The 14,535-nt window shown below is 44.9% G+C and overlaps 1 protein-coding gene across 1 annotated transcript in view; it reads right to left on the bottom strand.

Annotated features, from left to right (window-relative positions):
* Nucleotides 1-402: 402 nt before the first annotated feature.
* The window catches only part of TMEM67 (transmembrane protein 67), an 84,339-nt gene continuing 70,206 nt past the window's right edge, over nucleotides 403-14,535 (bottom strand). The window contains exon 29 of the transcript XR_006288434.1: nucleotides 403-1,612. The gene's annotated coding sequence lies outside the window, so the exon portion shown is untranslated. The remainder of the gene's footprint in view (nucleotides 1,613-14,535) is intronic.

Below are 14,535 nucleotides of genomic sequence, written 5' to 3' on the forward strand. Positions count from 1 at the left end.
ATTGCCAGCTAAGCACTGATTGCAGGATCCTTTTGTTCACGATGTTTGGCAATAAGGTATGAAGCAAAATGGAAAAACAAGTTGCAAACTTACACTTTGGTAAGACTACAGTTAGAAAAATCTTACTTTGACTTAAGTGATCAAATAGTTATAGACACCAAAACATCATTTTACAGAGTTACTTTTCTGACCATAATTAACATTTTAATTGCCTGGTTTTCATTTACTCTAAAATGCTTTAGCTTTCAACAGATTTTTGTGTGTAAATTAGATGCATCCTTAATTGCATTTATCATAAGTGATAACCGATATATTAGTAATGGTGGGAAGTAGCATTGCAATTATTTGTCTGTAACTCTATATAGGAGCATGCCAATAACAAACATTGAGATTATTAGAGAATAAAAATGGATTTTAATTAATTTTGCCACCATATTTGCTATATCACCAATGCTGTAACACCATTTTGTTCCTTTAGCAGCCTCAAAAAAATATAGAAGCAAAGGAGAAATGATACTGCAATGTAATTACAAGCACTTTAAAAGAATACAAGGATAAAACAATTAAAAAATACAGTACAGAGACTGAGAATCACACAAACATAAACAACAAACTCATCAAGGCTACAGATATGATAAAGTAACAAATATTTGATGTCATTAGTTTCTAGGGAAGAATTGGAGACAGGCTGTACTTTTACAGAAGCTGGTTTTAGGTTTCAATATCTGCTGAATTTTTTTAAATCAAATATTGTTCTATGACTTGCCACACAGATATAGCCGCGTAATATTTCACTTTTCATATTGCTCTCTCGTATCAGGTCCTGTTTCCAAACATGGTTGTTTAGGGCTCCCTTTTTGCTTTTATTAAATAATTCAATAATAAAAGACTAGCTTCTGCTAAATGTTAAATAATTAAATAAATGCAAATATATCACAATGAGCAATAGATCAAAAATATAAAAATGTATTTAAGGATAATTTGTCAAATAACAAAATGCAAAATTGAGAAAAGATTCTACTTCCTCTATGCACACAAAGAGGAAGATTTTCAGAGGCACAAATAGAAGCTAAATGCCAAATTCCCACTGACTTCCAATCATATTAATTTTGTGTCTGATATGTCATCTGTTGAGAACTCTCTTGCATTACGAGGGTGGTAGACTTGGTGATCTAATATTTCTACCCATCACCATATGATCACAATATTGTAGCTTTGTTGACACAAAATTAGCTCACATGTACCATTAGATCAAGTTGATTAGGATGTCATGGGTCATTTTCAACCTCTGAAACTTTGCTGGATGTGAATCCTGAAATGGACCAGCGTGCAGCTAACATGGACTTGTTGAAGAATCTGAAAGATTATATCCGATGTTTTCAGCGAAGGAGAAGAAACGAGTGCAGTCATCCAAACAATCTGCCCAAAATGGAAACAAGGGGCTTTGCTCATATACTGTATTCAGCTTCATGGGTGCAACTCCTCTTCACATCATTGGAAGCTGTCATCCAAGAGGAAGAATTCTGGCCAAAACCTTTTGTTATATAAATCCTCATGCTATCTATCATCGACCTCTTGTAAAGAGTTCTCCAGATTGGCCAAATCTTGTCCCCTGTCATTTAAAAAAAAAATTGAGAACTAATTTTATGGCAAGTGGAGATACAGCATTTTGCCAAAAATACAGATACCTCAAAATATGCTGTTTTGTTTTTAACCTTAGTTTTCATATAGCCATCTCACATCACACTAGAGTTGCATCACATGGGTTAAGTCATAGCTATAGGACTTAAAGTGACAATTCCAGGGTATTTCCTAGAAAACGACGACAAACTTCAGTAACTGTCATTTTTGCCTGCGTTCCCAAATGCACAAAACCCCCACTATAACAATAAAAAACCCTCCTAGGTCCTGGTGCTACTTTCCCTGAAAAACATCCATTCTGAACACATTCGTATGTGCAATCTCCGAACCACTGTCAGCATTAAAACATAAACCACATGCTGTTAAATGAGTACATATAGGGTATTCATGTTGAAGAGATAAAGGTATGTGTGCTCTCCTGGGAAACTCAGGGGCAGAGTGAACTGCAAAACTACCTTCAGTTCCCTGTTCCTGGTGCCCTAGGCTTTTTGTTTGAGCTATCAGCTCTCATTAGGGCACTTTCTAGGGACAACCTCTGTGAGAAATTTTTCTGTGATGCTGCTGCAACTGGAGCATTCTGCTTTGTATTTAAAAAGTCATCTTGAGCATAAATGTTCTGCACTGTTGCACAAAACAATTGCTCCTCCAGTGCCACGTAAAGCCAAAAAGACAGTTCCTGGGACCAGCCAAGGGCCCCTGGAGATTGCTGCTGATAGAACAGAGCAGGAAGCTTGGCTCGCCGGGTGCAGGGGAAGATGAAGTTAAAACACCTGTTTTTAAACTGTTTGCACTGAAAATGTTCATCCAACCATTTCAATTTAGGGTGACATTCTGAACAGAAGAAAAAGGAAAATAAAAATAACATACAATGATTAAAAATCCCTAATGATGTGTCCCAGGGTGAACAGGGTATAAACAGCAGCAGCAAGAAAGGGTGGTTTTAAGAAATACCATCCAAGTGCTATTGAGTAACTTGAAGATTCAAACAAACAGCCAGAGTCCATGCAGATAGCTGCCTTGCAGAGAGGGCTTGTGTTTTAGAAGTAGGATGACCACATGTCCCTAAAAACCAGAAGATGCTCTATTTTCAGGACCTATCCTGGTATTCCTTGTGGTTTTACAAAAAAACTTGTTTTGTCCATTTTTTTGAAAACTCCTGCTGACTTTGACTAGTTGAATAGCCAGCAAGGACAGCAGATGGGCTGAGTGCATATGGATCTCAAGGATCGCATCCAATCAGACCTGTCAAATGTCCCACACCACCACCCTGCACAGACTAACAGTAACCTCACTGTGACACAGAGCACTTGGACTCCTCGGCAAACACTGCCACCTGTGCTGCCCTCTCCAGCCCTCTGATTTAATCGACCCACCACACACTTTGGCAATCTGGGCTCCTTCTCCAAGGGTCAGCGTAGCACAGACCAAGCCAGTGTTGGCTCAATTTGGGGAACCCCCTATAAATCACAAATACCACGTATCAACATTTCATTAAAAATATGTTAAAGAGTGGGTGAAACAGCATATTTCCTTGTGCACAGCAAAAGCATTACCCTTTCAGCCTTAGTAACGTAATTCTGAGGTTATGGGTTCAGGCAGGAATCACCCGGTTGAAGTAGGCTGGAACACAGGAAAGCTGTGATAGTATGGGTATTTACCCTCCGGTGCAACAGCACAACCCCTTGAGACTGGGGAGTTTAGGGGGTTACCCAATCAGAACTTTAAAATCTATGGGGATTTTCTGAATGCATCTAACTGGGAAGTTAGGAATTCTCTCTCCAATACAAAAATACAACCTAGATGGAGCTACTATAAGATGGGTGCATAACTGGTTGGAAAATCATTCCGTGGAGTAATTTGCATTTGTCCTTATTGAATTTCATCCTATTTACTTCAGACCATTTCTTCAGTTTGACCAGATCCTTTTGAATTTTAATCCTATCCTACAAAGCACTTGCAACCCCTCCCACCTTGGTATCATCCGCAAACTTTATAAGTGTACTCTCTATGCCATTATCTAAATCATTGATGAAGATATTGAACAGAACCAGACCCAAAATTGATCCCTGCGGAACCCCACTCGTTATGCCCTTTCAGCATAACTGTGAACCACTGATAACTACTCTCTGGGGGTATGTCTACACTACGGAATAAGGTCGAATTTATAGAAGTCGGTTTTTTAGAAATCGGTTTTATATATTCGAGTGTGTGTATCCCCACAGAAAATGCTCTAAGTGCATTAAGTGCATTAACTCGGCGGAGTGCTTCCACAGTACCGAGGCTAGAGTCGACTTCCGGAGCGTTGCACTGTGGATAGCTATCCCACAGTTCCCGCAGTCTCTGCTGCCCATTGGAATTCTGGGTTGAGATCCCAATGCCTGATGGAGCTAAAACATTGTCGCGGGTGGTTCTGGGTACATATCGTCAGTCCCCCCTTCCCTCCCTCCCTCCGTGAAAGCAAGGGCAGACAATCGTTTCGCGCCTTTTTTCCTGAGTTACCTGTGCAGACGCCATACCACGGCAAGCATAGAGCCCGCTCAGGTAACCGTCACCATATGTCTCCTGGGTGCTGGCAGACGCGGTACTGCATTGCTACACAGTAGCAGCAACCCATTGCCTTCTGGCAGCAGACGGTGCAATACGACCGGTAGCCGTCCTCGTCATGTCCGAGGTGCTCCTGGCCACGTCGGCCGGGAGCGCCTAGGCAGACATGGGCACAGGGACTAAATTTGGAGTGACTTGACGAGGTCATTCTCTTTAGTCCTGCAGTCAGTCCTATTGAACTGTCTTATGGTGAGCGGGCAGGTGATACGGATTGCTAGCAGTCCTACTGCACCGTCTTCTGCCGAGCAGCCATGAGATGTGGAGGCATGCAGTCCTTCTGCACCGTCTGCTGCCAGCCAAAGATGTAAAAGATAGATGGAGTGGATCAAAACAAGAAAGAGACCAGATTTGTTTTGTACTCATTTGCCTCCTCCCCCATCTAGGGGACTCATTCCTCTAGGTCACACTGCAGTCACTCACAGAGAAGGTGTAGCGAGGTAAATCTAGCCATGTATCAATCAGAGGCCAGGCTAACCTCCTTGTTCTAATAAGAACAATAACTTAGGTGCACCATTTCTTATTGGAACCCTCCGTGAAGTCCTGCCTGAAATACTCCTTGATGTAAAGCCACCCCCTTTGTTGATTTTAGCTCCCTGAAGCCAACCCTGTAAGCCGTGTCGTCAGTCGCCCCTCCCTCCGTCAGAGCAACGGCAGACAATCGTTCCGCGCCTTTTTTCCGTGCGGACGCCATACCAAGGCAAGCATGGAGGCCGCTCAGCTCACTTTGGCAATTAGGAGCACATTAAACACCACACGCATTATCCAGCAGTATATGCAGCACCAGAACCTGGCAAAGCGATACCGGGCAAGGAGGTGACGTCAGCGTGGTCACGTGAGTGATCAGGACATGGACACAGATTTCTCTGAAAGCATGGGCCCTGCCAATGCATGCATCATGGTGCTAATGGGGCAGGTTCATGCTGTGGAACGCAGATTCTGGGCTCGGAAAACAAGCACAGACTGGTGGGACCGCATAGTGTTGCGGGTCTGGGACGATTCCCAGTAGCTGTGAAACTTTCGCATGCGTAAGGGCACTTTCATGGAACTTTGTGACTTGCTTTCCCCTGCCCTGAAGCGCATGAATACCAAGATGAGAGCAGCCCCCACAGTTGAGAAGCGAGTGGCGATAGCCCTGTGGAAGCTTGCAACGCCAGACAGCTACCGGTCAGTTGGGAATCAATTTGGAGTGGGCAAATCTACTGTTGGGGCTGCTGTGATGCAAGTAGCCCACGCAATCAAAGATCTGCTGATATCAAGGGTAGTGACCCTGGGAAATGTGCAGGTCATAGTGGATGGCTTTGCTGCAATGGGATTCCCTAACTGTGGTGGGGCCATAGACGGAACCCATATCCCTATCTTGGCACCGGAGCACCAAGCCGCCGAGTACATAAACCGCAAGGGGTACTTTTCAATAGTGCTGCAAGCTCTGGTGGATCACAAGGGACGTTTCACCAACATCAACGTGGGATGGCCGGGAAAGGTACATGACGCTCGCATCTTCAGGAACTCTGGTCTGTTTCAAAAGCTGCAAGAAAGGACTTTATTCCCAGACCAGAAAATAACTGTTGGGGATGTTGAAATGCCTATATGTATCCTTGGGGACCCAGCCTACCCCTTAATGCCATGGCTCATGAAGCCGTACACAGGCAGCCTGGACAGTAGTCAGGAGCTGTTCAACTACAGGCTGAGCAAGTGCAGAATGGTGGTAGAATGTGCATTTGGACGTTTAAAGGCGCGCTGGCGCAGTTTACTGACTCGCTTAGACCTCAGCGAAACCAATATTCCCACTGTTATTACTGCTTGCTGTGTGCTCCACAATATCTGTGAGAGTAAGGAGGAAACATTTATGGCGGGGTGGGAGGTTGAGGCAAATCGCCTGGCTGCTGGTTACGCGCAGCCAGACACCCGGGCGGTTAGAAGAGCACAGGAGGGCGCGGTACGCATCAGAGAAGCTTTGAAAACCAGTTTCATGACTGGCCAGGCTACGCTGTGAAAGTTCTGTTTGTTTCTCCTTGATGAAACCCCCTGCCCCTTGGTTCACTCTATTTCCCTGTAAGCTAACCACCCTCTCCTCCTCCCTTCGATCACCGCTTGCAGAGGCAATAAAGTCATTGTTGCTTCACATTCATGCATTCTTTATTCATTCATCACACAAATAGGGGGATGACTACCAAGATATTCCAGGAGGGGTGGTGGAGGAGGGAAGGAAAATGCCACACAGCACTTTAAAAGTTTACAACTTTAAAATTTATTGAATGCCAGCCTTCTGTTTTTTGGGCAATCCTCTGTGGCGGAGTGGCTGGTTGGCCGGTGGCCCCCCCACCGCGTTCTTGGGCGTCTGGGTGTGGAGGCTATGGAACTTGGGGAGGAGGGTGGTTGGTTACACAGGGGCTGTAGTGGCAGTCTGTGCTCCAGCTGCCTTTGCTGCAGCTCAACCATACACTGGAGCATACTAGTTTGATCCTCCAGCAGCCTCAGCATTGAATCCTGCCTCCTCTCATCACGCTGCCGCCACATTTGAGCTTCAGCCCTGTCTTCAGCCCGCCTCTTACTCTCTTCAGCCTGCCACCTCTCCTCCCGGTCATTTTGTGCTTTCCTGCACTCTGACATTATTTACCTCCACGCATTTGTCTGTGCTCTGTCAGTGTGGGAGGACAGCATGAGCTCGGAGAACATTTCATCTTGAGTGTGTTTTTTTTTTCTTTCTAATCTTCACTAGCCTCTGGGAAGGAGAAGATCCTGTGATCATTGAAACACATGCAGCTGGTGGAGAAAAAAAAAAGGGACAGCGGTATTTAAAAAGACACATTTTATAAAACACTGGCTACACTCTTTCAGGATAAACCTTGCTGTTAACATTACATACATAGCACATGTGCTTTTGTTACAAGGTCGCATTTTGCCTCCCCCCACCACGTGGCTACCCCCTCAACCCTCCCCCCTCCCTGTGGCTAAGAGCGGGGAACATTTCTGGTCAGCTGCAGGCAAACAGCCCAGCAGGAATGGGCTCCTCTGAGTGTCCCCTGAAGAAAAGCACCCTATTTCAACCAGGTGACCATGGATTATATCTCACTCTCCTGAGGATGACACAGAGAGATAAAGAACGGATGTTGTTTGAACGCCAGCAAACATACACTGCAATGCTTTGTTGTACAATGATTCCCGAGTACATGTTACTGGCCTGGAGTGGTAAAGTGTCCTACCATGAAGGACGCAATAAGTCTGCCCTCCCCAGAAACCTTTTGCAAAGGCTTTGGGAGTATATCCAGGAGAGCCGCAAATGCCAGGGCAAAGTAATCCTTTCACATGCTTGCTTTTAAACCATGTATAGTATTTTAAAAGGTACACTCACCGGAGGTCCCTTCTCCGCCTGCCGGGTCCAGGAGGCAGCCTTGGGTGGGTTCGGGGGGTACTGGCTCCAGGTCCAGGGTGAGAAACAGTTCCTGGCTGCCGGGAAAACCGGTTTCTCCGCTTGCTTGCTGTGAGCTATCTACAACCTCATCATCATCTTCTTCGTCCCCAAAACCTGCTTCCGTATTGCCTCCATCTCCATTGAAGGAGTCAAACAACACGGCGGGGGTAGTGGTGGCTGAACCCCCTAAAATGGCATGCAGCTCATCATAGAAGCGGCATGTTTGGGGCTCTGACCCGGAGCGGCCGTTCGCCTCTCTGGTTTTCTGGTAGGCTTGCCTCAGCTCCTTAAGTTTCACGCGGCACTGCTTCGGGTCCCTGTTATGGCCTCTGTCCTTCATGCCCTGGGAGATTTTGACAAAGGTTTTGGCATTTCGAAAACTGGAACGGAGTTCTGATAGCACGGATTCCTCTCCCCATACAGCGATCAGATCCCGTGCCTCCCGTTCAGTCCATGCTGGAGCTCTTTTGCGATTCTGGGACTCCATCATGGTCACCTCTGCTGATGAGCTCTGCATGGTCACTTGCAGCTTGCCACGCTGGCCAAACAGGAAATGAGATTCAAAAGTTCGCGGTTCTTTTCCTGTCTACCTGGCCAGTGTATCTGAGTTGAGAGTGCTGTCCAGAGCGGTCAAAATGGAGCACTCTGGGATAGCTCCCGGAGGCCAATACTGTCGAATTGTGTCCACAGTACCCCAAATTCGAGCCGGCAAGGCTGATTTAAGCGCTAATCCACTTGTCAGGGGTGGAGTAAGGAAATCGATTTTAAGAGCCCTTTAAGCTGAAATAAAGGGCTTCATCGTGTGGACGGATGCAGGTTTACATCAATTTAATGCTGCTAAATTCGACCTAAAGTCCTAGTGTAGACCAGGGCTCAGATAGGAACAACTAGTTGCACATATACAAAATGGCAAATGACTGCCTAGGAAGGAGTACTGCGGAAAGGGATCTGTGGGTCATAGTGGATCACAAGCTAAATATGAGTCAACAGTGTAATGCTGTTGCAAAAAAACCAAACATCATTCTGGGATGTATTAGGAGGAGTATTGTAAGTAAGACATGAGAAGTAATTCTTCCGCTCTACTCTGCGGTGATTAGGCCTCAACTGGAGTATTGTGTCCAGTTCTGGGTGCCACATTTCAGGAAAGATGTGGACAAATTGGAGAAAGTCCAGAGAAGAGCAACAAAAATAATGAAAGGTCTAGAAAACATGACCTATGAGGGAAGATTGAAAAAATTGGGTTTGTTTAGTCTGGAGAAGAGAAGACTGAGAGGGGACATGAGAACAGTTTTCAAGTACATAAAAGGTTGTTACAAGGAGGAGGGAAAAAATTGTTCTTCTTAACCTCTGAGGATAGGACAAGAAGCAATGGGCTTAAATTGCAGCAAGGGCAGGTTAGGTTGGACGTTAGGAAAAACTTCCTAACTGAGAGTGGTTAAGCACTGGAATAAATTGCCTAGCGAGGTTGTGGAATCTCCCTCATTGGGGACTTTTAAGAGCAGGTTGGACAAACACCTGTCAGGGATGGGCTAGATAATACTTAGTCCTGCCTTGAGTGCAGGGGACTGGACTAGATGACCTCTTGAGGTCCCTTCCAGTTCTATGATTCTATCCACAATGCCTCTAGCGACACCGTGGGAGTCATCATAAATAGACATGAACTTGAATTTTGGGGGGTAGTGGGCTCCCAGAAAGGCTCAGAGGGGAAAAAGCTCAACATGAAGTGGCCAAGATTCAGCTCAAGGGTCCTAAAATGTGATCTTGGTTTCTTTCCTATGAGAGTTATCATGGAGAAGTTCATGGTGATATGACATGGAGGACAGCTTCAGCAAGGCCCTGCCTACCCTGCACCTTAATAAAACTGAATAACTAATCTGGGTTAGGGGGTGGGACCTCTAGGTATTACCAGAGAAATTCTCCAGTCTCCATTTTACCTTCCTAAATCTTTATTCTGAATAAATAATAGTCACTTCACCCTCAGATGGATGCTGCAGACCTTGAGCATGCTCTGTACTAAGATAGGGTGAAAAATTCAGTCAATTGACAGAAAGTCCAGAATTTCTAAGATGGCATCTTTGCAAAAAGCCATGTGTGTGTAGGGGTTGGCAGTGTTATAATTCTGAAGGAAACAGCAACAGTGAGCATGTGCAAAAACATGCCCAGGCAAAGACCTGAGAGCAAATAGCAGTATATAAAGCCAGATACTTAGAGCAGAGCAGTCAGTCGGTGGAAAGAGAAGAAGATTTAGTCTGAAAGTCTGTGTCTGAGAAGGAAAGAACCATGCAGGAAGAGCCGGGAAGCCAGCCAGAGAAGCCAAAGAAAAACTGCTGCAGAGTTAAAATTTGTGGAACAGTGTCCCCTACCTTGCAAGCAGAACCAGAAAAATCCTTGTCATTCAAAGTAATAATTTCAACAGTCTTCTACACACCAAACAGGACAGTCATACAGAGCAATCTGGATAGTTTGGTAGGCTGGGCTCATCCAAACAAAGTATGTTTTAATACAGCCAAATGTAAAGTTAGGCATCTAGAAACAAGGAATGCAGGCCACGTCTACAGAATGGGGGGGCTGTATCCTGGAAAGCATCGACTCAGAAAAAGGATTTAGGATTCATAGTGGACAAGCATCTAAACATCAGCTCTCATGGCAATGCTGTGACAAAAAGGGCTAATGCAATCCTTGGATGTATATACAAGGGAACAGCAAGCAGGAGTTAGGGAGGTGATTTTACCTCTGCATACGCTATTAGCGAGACCCCTACTGGAATACTGCATCTAGTTCTGGTGTTCACATTTTTTAAATGATGTTGAAAACTGGAGAGCGTACAGAAGAGTCACAAAAATTATTCTAGGGCAGGAGATAAGGCCTCCAAGTGAGAGACTTCAAGAGCTCAATCTGTTTAGTTTATCTGTTCAGCAAGCTTTGCATGAAGCAGAAGGATTTCAATACAGAATTCATTTCTGCACTGAATTCTGTCTATAGGCTGTGTTTTTTCACCACACATTTTCTACATTGATATTACCTATGATGTTCACTATTGAGAATCCTATATAATATACTAGTTTCCAACATTAATAAAACTTACTAATGCACATGTATAACAGATTTTATATTAGCCATTTTGAGCATTTCAAATTGTGGAGTTCAGATTATTTTTAAGCAGTGAGAAAAAATTGTATTTATTTAAAATGAGAAGTACAGTGTGTGTACCTTTCTAGAAGGCAAACATAGCAAAGTAAGTATTACTCAAACTTAAAAAAAAAAAATAAAGGACATCTGACCTGAAATTTTCAGGGATTATGAACTAAAAACAGGAGATTATAACAAAAGCTCTGATATAACTAGCTCTATAATGGGAGCTATCATTATAAATGCTGGACTTCCTGAAAATAGACTGTGTTCAATACCAGTATGTTGTTAGCATAACTATTCTCATATTTCTGATATTCAATATTGAGTCTGGACTATGCTGAGATTCAAGAATAACATTAAGAACAATATGAGAAGAAAAGTAGATAGTAAACCTTTCTGAAACAAAGAAGGTTGGACATAATATATTCACCATACTGAATGACTGTCTTCATGCATTTACTGCCATCTGCTGCCAGACATTTATACTGAGATAGCCAATGATTCAGTGCATGAAACAAGCTGGTAACACAAGAAAAAACGCATTATATTTAGGATTCAAAATGTTTTACGTAATCTAACCTTTGAAATATAAATGTTCTTCTAATGACAAACTAACGGCATTGCTATATATTGTTATATTGTTATAACTTCATACAATCTGAGAGGATTTTGATATGGCAAAAGCTCATGATAAATTTATTACATGAAATGTAAAGGCACATAACCTTCTTGAAAGTTTTGGTCTTATGATGGGGATGCTTTATTGGGATATATGTGCAATTCCCCTCTCCTCTCTCTGCCAGATTCTTTCTTTTAGAGGACAGGACACATGAACGGTGGGGCTCTGGTTGAACTTTAAAAGCTCCTGCTTCCTGACATACTCCGATGATGTGTGTTTTGACTTTGCCAACTCACAAGAACAGAAGTCAATGGGAGTGAAACAATTAGAACAGCTCGGAAACCCCTGATCTGTTTGCTGGCAGCAGGAGATGGTGCAATTTTTGGCTTGGAGAGATGATGTAAACGTCTCATTTATCATTTTTAAGAAAAAACAAAGATTTTTTAAAATTAGATAAAAAGCATTTTTTTGCACTAATTGCCCCAGCCAATGTCAAGGAGGACATTCAGCACAATCATTTCACTGTTTCTGCATTTCAGCTTCCCCAAAGCTGTACTAGCTGGCCAGTTCCTGTACTTCCTCTCTATAATGAGCCCCTCACCCTCAAAAAATAAAAGCATCATTCCGTAAGGTCACAACTACCTTTGAATATGGAGCTGTCCAATGGAAATTCAAGTAACTATCTATTATAGAGCACAGTTTTGCAAACCCTATTCTATATCCCAAGAGCTAATCTGTTTTTCCCAAAAGAGAGATATGTGAGGGGTGCTGGAAAAGTGTCTACTTCAGTCCCTTCGCATGAATATATATTTTCTAAATGTAATCTTAAAAAACAAAAATCAAACATAAGAGTGGCCACACTCGGTCAGACCAAAGGTCCATCTAGCCCAGTATCCAGTCTTCCAACCCTGGCCAATGCCAGGTGCCCCAGAGGGAAGGAACAGAAAAAACGGTTACCTACCTCTTGTAACTGTTGTTCTTCAAGATGTGTTGCTCACGTCCATTCCAATTAGGTGTGCGTGCTCCATGTGCATGATTATCGGAAGGTTTTTCATCTAGTGGTACCTGTTGGGTCGGCGGTAGAGCCCCCTGGAGTGGTTCCTTTATGGCGGTGTATATAGGTCCTTGCCGACCCGCCACCTGCTCAGTTCCTTCTTGCTGGAATACTCCGACAGAGGGGAGGTGGGTGGGATTTGGAATGGACACGAGCAACACATCTTGAAGAACAACAGTTATGAGAGGTAGGTAACTGTTTGTCCTTCTTCGAGTGCTTGCTCATGTCCATTCCAATTGGGTAATTCCCAAGCCGTACTCTTGGAGGAGGGGTCGGAGTTCATCTGGTCGCAGATTGCAGCACTGCCCTGCCAAACGCTGCATCATCTCTGGATTGCCGAGAAATTGCATAATCCAAGGTGAAGGTATGGACAGAGGACCATGTGGCTGCCCTTCATTTAGCCTCAATGGGCACTTGAGCTAGGAAAGTGGGAGATGATGCTTGAGCTCTTGTAGAGTGTGCCGTCAATGTTGGGACTGGAATCTTCGCCAAGTCATAGCAAGTCCTGATGCATGACGTGATCCAGCATGATATGTGTTGGAGGAGATGGGAAGCCCCCCCCATGACAGCGATGAAGAGCTTCTTCTGAAACGGCTTTGTGTGTTTGATATAGCAAGCGAGGGCGCACACATCCAAGGAATGAAGCATGCTATCTCTGTTATTGGCATGAGGCTTGGGAAAAAACACAGGTAGGAAAATGTCCTGATTTATATGGAATTGAGAGACTACCTTAGGGAGAAATGCAGGGTGTGGACATAGTTGCACCTTGTCTTTATAAAAGACAATGTAAGGGCTCAGATGTCAGTGCCTTGAGTTCGGAGACCCTTCTAGCTGAGGTGATGGCCACGAGGAAAGCTACCTTCCAAGATAGGTAGAGCAAGGAACATGTTGCCATAGGCTCGAAGGGTGGGCCAAAAGCCTGGAGAGGACTAGATTGAGGTCCCAAGGTGGAAGAGGCTGCCTCACCTGAGGATACAGTCTATCCAGCCCTTTGAGGAAGCGGCCTATCATTGAGTTTCCAAAGACTGACCTATCCTCCACCCCTGGGTGAAAGGCAGAGATGGCGGCCAAGTGAACCCTAATCAAAGAGGTCATCAACCCCTGCTATTTCAAGTCGAGCAGGTAGTCCAAAATAAATGGGATTGAGGCTTGTGGTGCAGGAATACCCTCCTGCATAGATCAAATGGAGAACTGCTTCCACTTGGCAAGGTAAGTGGCTTGAGTATAGGGCTTCCTGCTTCTGAGAAGGACCTCCTGAACTGAGTCAGAGCATTGAAGTTCAGACTGGTTTAACCGTGGAGCTTCCATGCTGTGAGGTGGAGGGACTCCAGATTGGGATGTCATAACCTGCTGTGGTCTTGTGTGACGAGGTCCGGGAACAGGGGAAGGGCTACAGGCCTGTCCACTGATAGGTCCAACAGCCTGGTTCACCACCTGTGTTGGCGGGGCCATGCTAGTGCTATGAGGATCAACGAGGCCCTGTCCAGGCGGACTTTGAGGAGGACCTTGTGTATGAGAGGGAAGAGCGGAAACGTGTAGAGCAGGTGATTCGCCCATGCCAGGTGAAACGCGTCCACAATGGAACCTGCGCTGAGGTTCAGGAAGAAGCAGAAGCCTGACACTTCCTGTTGCTCCATGTCATGAATAGGTCCAGGTGGGGAAAGCCCCACCTCCGGAAAACATCCAGGGCGATATCCGCTCTGAGGGACCATTTGTGCCCGTTGAATGAGTGGCTGAGCCGGTCTGCTAGCTTGTTCTGAAGTCCTGGCAGATATGACGCCTCCAGGTGGACAGAATGGGCAATGCAGAAGTCCCACAGGTTGAGGGCTTCCCGACACAGGGGAGAGGAGCGAGCACCATCCTGTTTGTCTATATAAAACATCGCTGTGGTGTTGTCCGTTAGTACTGACACAGTTGCCTTGAAGATGAGCTTGGAATGCCTGGCATGACAGATGGACCACCCTCAACTCTCTGGCGTTGATATGCAGCGATAGTTCTGTCTGGGACCACATGCCCTGTGTCCTGATAGTGCCGAAGTGTGCTCCCCATCTGAGCGCTGAGGAATCCATGACT

Source organism: Chelonia mydas, chromosome 2 (genome assembly GCF_015237465.2).
Source record: "Chelonia mydas isolate rCheMyd1 chromosome 2, rCheMyd1.pri.v2, whole genome shotgun sequence".
NCBI lineage: Eukaryota > Metazoa > Chordata > Testudines > Cheloniidae > Chelonia > Chelonia mydas.